Raw genomic sequence first — 8,154 nt, 5'->3', positions numbered from 1 at the left:
CCCCCGGCCACCACCCACCCTCCTTGAAGACGATACTCACCCTGCTGCCTGCTCCAGTGATGGTCTCGGCGTCTGCTCTGCACTGCATCTTCTTCCTGCTTGAGCTTGTGCGGTCATGTGATACTGATTAACGTCATGAATATGCGCATATTCATGACCTTAATGAAGCGGTACCACGTGACCGCACAAGCAGGAAGAAGATGCAGTGCAGAGCAGACGCCGAGACCATCGCTGGAGCAGGGTGAGTATCGTCTTCAAGGAGGGTGGGTGTGTGAAGGAACAAATTATGAAAGGTCCTCCATTTTGTGCTAGATTCTCCATTTTTGTGTTTTTGACTCCATTTTCTTGTTGCTTAAAGATAAATTCAGTTATTCAACTAGGCTATTGTTCATAATTGGTATAAAGACCTTGAGTCTTCTGTCTCGAGCCAGATAAGAGATTCGGGGGTGTATCACTATACAAGACTGAGGCATCTGTTAGAAAAACACATACTGTGCCAAAAAGCCATGACCATATATGTAGTTTCCATTTTTGCTGTATTCTCATGGGTTAAGTTTTTCCTGTATTCTTATAGGTTAAGAACTGTGAGCGTGTTCTTATGCTGATTGGTTGAAGTATAATTTCTGTGACAATGAAAACTTATATACAAAATAAACGGGGGCCAGAGATCAGCTCGATCCCCCATACAGAGACGCACGTCTCCGTCTGGTCATTTTCAGTTGCCGGCAACACTTTATATATTAATTTGGAAATCACTGGGTTAACCGTGAAGGATCACTTTAAATCCTCCCTCAACAGTTGGTGCCGAAACCCGGGATCCAAGCAGGAACGCCTCTGCCCCCCCGGAGGACAACAAGACAAAGGATCCTCGGACCGGACGCAGGCACTGGAAAATTGGGACTGATCATCCCCCACAACAGCCACGGTAAGTTGGCAGTTATACTGTCCAGACTGACCGTTTGGTGTGGTTTTCCTGTGTTTGTTGCTGCAAAGAGGATCTGAGGTTTGTCCCCGGAGGTGGGATGATTTTTGGGTGGAATCATATAGAGGTGTAGTTCCGTTGGAAGCCCAGTGCTCGAACCGTACCTCATAAGGGACGGACACCCCGGATTGACCAGTGATGTAATTCTCTTTATAGTCAAAATATCCTGAATTCCTGATCACTGTTAGAATCAGGCGCGGTGAGGTGATCGAAGATTGGGTAGGATGCGTAACTCAGGAATATATTGATTTAAATATTTCCAGGGGTGTCCGGAGGGTTAAGTCTAAGACGCCCTCCTCCTTTCACTGAGTACCGCGTTTTTGGGTTGTCCCAGCGGGGGACAGAGAGAGACCCAGTGGAATAAAACCGTAAGGCCGTCGGTATTATGCACAACTAAGAAGGATATTTAGCTCTAAAGGAGAATCCGTTTTTGTGGAAGGAAAAGAAGTCTTTGAAGTTGTATTATGAATCTGATATTGTTAGCCTAAAAATGGGGAAAATATTCTCAATTATAGGTTTTTCTAAGGTGTTCTGGTATGTGAATTGTGCGATGAAGATTTTGTAGAAATTAATTAAGTCTAAGAACTATTGTATTTCGTTTGTGTTTGTCTTTGAAATATCCGATGGGAGGGGTTGCGTAGCTGCGCTATGGCTTGTCTCCTTTCTCTGTGTAGAGGAATGCTGTGATCCTCTCCTGTTACTGCCCCCTCCTTACCAGAATGTGGCTGCATTCCAAGGTTTCTCTGTATTTTCTTGGTGTAGATTACGCGCTGGTAGATTTGTGTTCTGTTTAAGGTGACAATATTGTTTTGAAGTACAAAGAAATATTATAATCTGGAATTTGAAAGTGAAATCTAGTGTCTAGTTTTAGAAGGAAATTTGTAAGTGATTGAAAGACTGGTAAAAGTAAGTTGAGTGGTTGATATATAGCAAATTGAGGATCAACAGAGAAAGTGAATTCTAGTTGTTTTTGTTACCGTTACGTTGAAAAAGGAAAGTTGTCTACTACTATGATAAAGTCTGGATGTTTTGTGGTGCAGGAAGGTATTGAGAAAGCGTTTGAGAATAATGTGTCAGAAAGACAAACAATTAAAAATGATGATCTGGAACGGAACAGGGGGTCTCCCTGCTTGATGATAAGGTCCCTCCCCAGCCCCATGTCAATTCTCAGATCAAGAGCTTGTTTTAATTAGAGTAGATAACAGACCCAATAAATATACTCTTATAAAACCTAACCCTGTGGGACCTTTCCCTGAAGTTACTGCTCAGTTCATAATCTCTCCCTCATGTCCGGTAAATTTACTGGGGGCAGATTTATTATCACAGTTCTGCTCCAGGATATAATTCCAAGATGATGGTCAGATGGTCCTGATAGACCCAGATTCTCCCCCAATAATGCCTGTAGAACCAGTAAAAGTGTTTCTCAAACCTGTTGCCCTTTTTTTCTAAAGTCCATCAATACCCTTTGAAATATGATCAGGAGCAGTGTCTCAAGGGGCAAATACAAACGTTACTCGATAATGGTGCCCTGATACCCTGTGTTTCCCCATGTAACACACCCTTGTTTCCCATTAAGAAAAAGACCCCACCCGGCCAACCCCCTGTGTACCGGTTGGTACAAGGTTTACGGGCAGTTAATGCAGTTACTGTTCCAGAAACTCCGGTGCCTAATCCACATACTCTTTTGTCCCAGATATCTCAGGATGCTGCTTGGTTCATAGTTATCGATCTTGCCAATGTCTTCTTCAGCATTCCATTACACCCAGATTGCCAGTTCTGTTTGCATTCACTTATCAGGGATGACAATTGACGCGGACAGTTATGCCACAGGGGGCCCAAAAAAAAAGAAGTCCCAATCAATTTGCAAAAAATATGGGCGAGTGTCTTTTACCCTGGCAGTTAGATCACCCCTATGTCACGCTGCTTCAGTATGTGGCTGATCTTTTGTTGTGTGAACGGACAGAGCAGGAAGCCATTGTTGCCACTGTTAGTTTTCTCAAGTATCTGGCAGATCTGAACTGTCGGGTTTCGGCCTCGAAATTTCGGTTCTGCCTTGGTCAAGTGATATTTTTGGGTCACTGTCTCCTTCAGGGTGCCAGACACCTCACAAAAGAAAGAAAAATAGCCGTCAGCTCCCTTCCTTTACCAAAAGATGAGACTGAACTCCAGAGTTTTCTTGGACTATGTACTTATTGTTGTCAGTGGATACCGGACGCATCCCGTATAATGCAACCTTTCTACAATGCCCTGAAAGACGGTTCAAGATATGCTGATGATTTGGCAGATTCCACACCAGATACGCTGTTACTACGGAAGACACTGTAGTGCACGGAGCTGCACTCCCTCCCTCCCTCACTGTCAGCACAAGAAGCAGAACTTCAGGCTCTGCCTACTGCATGTGTTCTGGCCAAAGACAGGCGGGCTAATATATACACGGACTCACAGTATGCATTTGGTATTGCTCATGATTTAGGAGCCCAATGGGCCAATCGAGGGTTTATTACCACTGAAGCTGTTAAAACCCTCATGGACTCAATCAAATTACCCACTGATGGTCCACACCCCACACGATGTATATAGTATCCTTAACCAAGTACAACCTGGCCACATGTCCATGGCTAGACAGCTGCGACTTCAGTGTGCTATTCTCATGCCTACTAATGTGATTTTAAAAAAAAAAAGGTGCACTGTCCTAAACCCCGCTACTTTTCTCCCAGTTCCCATGAATCCAAAGGGGGGAGGAGTAGGTGACATAAAAAAGGACACTCTTTCTTTCTGGAATGGATCCAGAGGAACAAGATTAGGTTTCCAAACCACATGATTGTCTAGAATTGATGTCTCAGGAAACGGCTGGTCTCTAGTGTGCCTATTCTAATGCTGATTTTGAGCTTTTTGTAGATGGATCCCGTCACCAAGATGACCAAGGACGCTTCTGTACCAGATATGCTGTGGTCTCAGAACATGAGGTAATCAAGGCAGACTCAATGCCAACTCATATGTCTGCACAAGAAGCATGCAAACTAGCAGAAGGTAAGACTGTAAATATCTACACTGATTCCAGGTATGCTTTTGGCATTACACACGGTTATGGGCCTACCTGGAGAGCCAGGGCTTTCCTGACAGCAAATGGCCACCCCTTTAAACGTGCTGAGGCAGTCCAGCAACTTATGAATGCACTACAGCTTCCCACCCAAACAGGCATCATAAAGGTAAAGGCACATACTAAAGGCACTGATGGACGGACAAAAAGGGTAACGCACTGGCAGACCAGGTTGCCAAGAAAGCAGCAAGCACTCCTGTGGCCTCTAGAGTACATCACCTGGACACCCCACCATCTCCACTTGTGTTGAAAGACATCTTAGCCCGGTTACAAGAACAGGCAAGTAAGGAGGAGAAAAATAGGTGGCAAAAAAAAATAGGGGCTTGCTCTGATACCGTCACTGGGCTATGGGGGAGGGGTGAAAAGGTCTGCCTACCACAGGTACTGTACCCAATGATGGCACAGGTTCTGCACGGGAATGTGCACCACTCGAAGACGGCCATGTGTGACACCCTACAGAAACAATGGATTGCCCCCGGGTTTTCCACCTGCGCAGAAAGGCAGGTACAGAGCTGCATGATATGTGCCACACATAATCAGAGTAGGACAGTGAAAACCCCATCCAAACACACTCCCCGGCCCTTTAACCAATTCCAGAGACTGCAGATTGATTATATTCAGTTACCCAGGGTAGGGATGTATGAGTATGTGTTGGTCTGCATTGATTTATTTTCAGGTTGGCCAGAAGCCTACCCAGTTGCCAAAGCTACGGCTAAGACAACGGTGAAGAAACTGATGGCTGAGATCATATGCAGGTATGGAGTTCCTGAAGTCATTGAAAGCGATCGGGGCTCCCATTTTACTGGAGAGATCATGTCAGAGGTAATGGCAGCACTGGGGGTAAGTCAAGCATTGCATACTCCATACCATCCGCAGAGCAGTGGAAAAGTGGAAAGACTAAATGGAACTCTTAAGCTTAAAATCCAGAAGGCAATGGCAGAGACTGGTAAACTATGGACAGAATGCCTTCCTCTAGTTTTGTTTTCAGTAAGATATACCCCAAACAGGAAGACAGGACTGTCACCGTATGAGATTCTGTTTGGCAGGAGCCCCAATCTTGAATGTTTCTTTCCACAACAGTTGCAGATCAAGTACCAGGACTTGACTAGCTATGTGCAGGCCTTACATGGACACCTTGCCAGAGTGCATTTAACTGTCTTCAGTTGTCTTTCAGACCCAGACAAGGTTCCTGGACACCATCCCTTTGTGCCAGGAGACCTGGTGTATGTGAAAAAGTTTGTGCGCAGAGATTGTCTCCAGCCGAGATTTGAAGGACCTCACACGGTGATCCTGGTTACCCCTACTGCAGTAAAACTCGAAGGAAAGAGCACCTGGATCCATGCCTCACACTGTAAAAAAGACTGTTGTTTTTGATCCTGGAACTGAGGGCTATCCTCGCCCCTACCTCTTTGGTCCCTATTGTAAAAATAAGAATTCTGGTCCCATTATTCTCTGGGTAAACCTGACAGCCCCAAGGAAAAATCTATGGTTAGAATGGGTGAGATACAATGTAAGAGTCTAGAATATTTTTGTAGGATGTATTGCTTGTGCTGCTGCGAATACACACCTATACACACATGCACTGTTTTTTCCTGATGACAACACCACTGCCTGTGTCATGAACTTGTTGAAAGGTTTGAAGTCCACTGATTGCCCAGATTATGTCCCACTAATTCATGAGGAACCTAAACTAAAGGTCCTAGGAGAAGTAACTGTATTAGCTGACAATTACACCTGCTATAATTCCCACGACACCACAGGTACACTAGTAGGGATCTTCGAGACAGGTTTCTGCAAAGGGAGCAGTTCTCTAGATACTGATTTGCTAATCAAATATACAGAATATATGTACGACATTTATTGGTTATGTGGAGATGGTAAGCTCCGTCCTAGGTTGCCTAATGCCTGGATAGGCCAATGCACCCCTGTTAAACTAGTTATGCAGTTCAAGATTTTATTTTTGGGATCCAAAGATACCTGATGAACTTACCAGAAAGAGGAGAAGTTTTGATCAGATCTATATGAGTTATGAAGAAGATCCACTAGTATATATTGATACCATTGGAGTGCCAAGGGGGGTGCTTGATCAGTTTAAAGCCCAGAACCAGATTTATGCTGGCTTTGCTTCTATAGTCCCACAGGTGCAGATTAATAAAAATGTTGAATGGATCAAATATATATATATATTACAGTGAACAAAGATTTGTTAATTATAGCTGTGATGCCTTTTAGGGTATAGTTGAGGATTTGGGCCCTAACACTTGTATGACCCGTGCTGCAACCCGACCTAAGAGAATTACACTGAATCCTGTCCAGACAAGATCACATGCAGTGATATAAGAAGCTGACACAGGATTGTGGTTGGTGGATACTGGAGACATTAACTTTTGGGAGTAGGCTGACAGTAATCCTTTTGGGAAGGAGCTGTAGACCAGCATGTCATGTCGCCCCCACCACCAGAGAACCAACCTTTCCCATTTTACAAACAAATAATGACAATATGATAGATGTATAAGTACACCTGGGCAGGCCTAGGTAGTTAGTGAAAGCAATCTCGACTGGCACCTTCCTCAATCAAGAAGTAGACCCACCAGAGTACGATGGTACTGATCCAGGGGAGATCCCTAAGTATGTCCCCCTTAAGAGAGTAGACAAAACCCCCCATTCTCAGATGATGCTAAGAGATTTAGTTTAGGGACAGTGGGAGAACTCCATGTGAGGTTAGTGAAGGGTTCAGCTGCCTGGAGGCCTCTCGCTAGGGGAGAGTTTCTGAGGTGTCTGGATGAAGAAATCCACCTCCCCTTTTCCCATCACATGGACAGTCTCGAAGGATCTTTCTTTAAGGAAAAAAAACTTAGTGTTTAGGGGGGATTGTCAAGGTGAAAATATATTTTCTTATATACTTTTTGTACTGCTATATCTTATACTGTTAAATAATAAGATTTTTCCCTCGCTTGTAGATATTAATGAAACTGTATTTAAAATGGCTGGTAACATGGCACCAGCCATGTGAAGACCAGTACCCCTCGAGCTTAGAGCTTGGGATAGTATCTCTGATGCTGGACATTAATTAACAAAATTTATCTAGGGGGGAATGTGAAGGAACAAATTATGAAAGGTCCTCCATTTTGTGCTAGATTCTCCATTTTTGTGTTTTTGACTCCATTTTCTTGTTGCTTAAAGATAAATTCAGTTATTCAACTAGGCTATTGTTCATAATTGGTATAAAGACCTTGAGTCTTCTGTCTCGAGCCAGATAAGAGATTCGGGGGTGTATCACTATACAAGACTGAGGCATCTGTTAGAAAAACACATACTGTGCCAAAAAGCCATGACCATATATGTAGTTTCCATTTTTGCTGTATTCTCATGGGTTAAGTTTTTCCTGTATTCTTATAGGTTAAGAACTGTGAGCGTGTTCTTATGCTGATTGGTTGAAGTATAATTTCTGTGACAATGAAAACTTATATACAAAATAAACGGGGGCCAGAGATCAGCTCGATCCCCCATACAGAGACGCACGTCTCCGTCTGGTCATTTTCAGTTGCCGGCAACACTTTATATATTAATTTGGAAATCACTGGGTTAACCGTGAAGGATCACTTTAAATCCTCCCTCAACAGGTGGGGGGCGGCCGGGGGGGCCCCTGGAGCAGTGGGGGCCCTGCAAGCAGGTGTCAGTGCCTGGGCCCACCGGAGGATCCTCCGGTTCTCCGGTGGGCCTGTCCGAGCCTGCTTATAGCATGAATAAAAGGACAGTGTTATTTATAGGTAAACAGTGTTTGCAAGTAATATGAGAAGAAATAAGAACCTAGACCCATTATGTAAGCGTCTAAACCACCCAGGTGGCCACTATCTCAAGGGCATCTTCTTTTGCCTCACATTCCAAAACACTGGAGATCAGAGAACATGATCAACTCTGACCATTCATGAAAAGCAATTTCATAGAGTGATAAATGAAACACCAACATAGATCTATTGAAAAGGCAAACACCTGATATCTTCAGAAACCCAGCAATGTTTCATTTATGAGTTAATATATGTGTACCAGAGGCTAAAAAACACAAATCATT

The 8,154-nt window shown here is 43.9% G+C and overlaps 1 long non-coding RNA gene across 1 annotated transcript; it reads left to right on the top strand.

The window, feature by feature from the left end:
• The first annotated feature begins 277 nt into the window (after positions 1 to 277).
• LOC143782592 (uncharacterized) lies at positions 278 to 7,599 on the top strand. The gene is made up of 2 exons (XR_013217000.1): positions 278 to 925; positions 5,257 to 7,599. It is a non-coding gene; the product is annotated as an uncharacterized LOC143782592 (long non-coding RNA).
• The last annotated feature ends 555 nt before the right edge of the window (positions 7,600 to 8,154 follow it).

Source organism: Ranitomeya variabilis, chromosome 6, assembly GCF_051348905.1.
Source record: "Ranitomeya variabilis isolate aRanVar5 chromosome 6, aRanVar5.hap1, whole genome shotgun sequence".
Taxonomy (NCBI): Eukaryota; Metazoa; Chordata; class Amphibia; order Anura; family Dendrobatidae; genus Ranitomeya; species Ranitomeya variabilis.
Note: the sequence above shows the minus strand (reverse complement) of the source record. Positions and strands in the feature narration are given on the sequence as shown.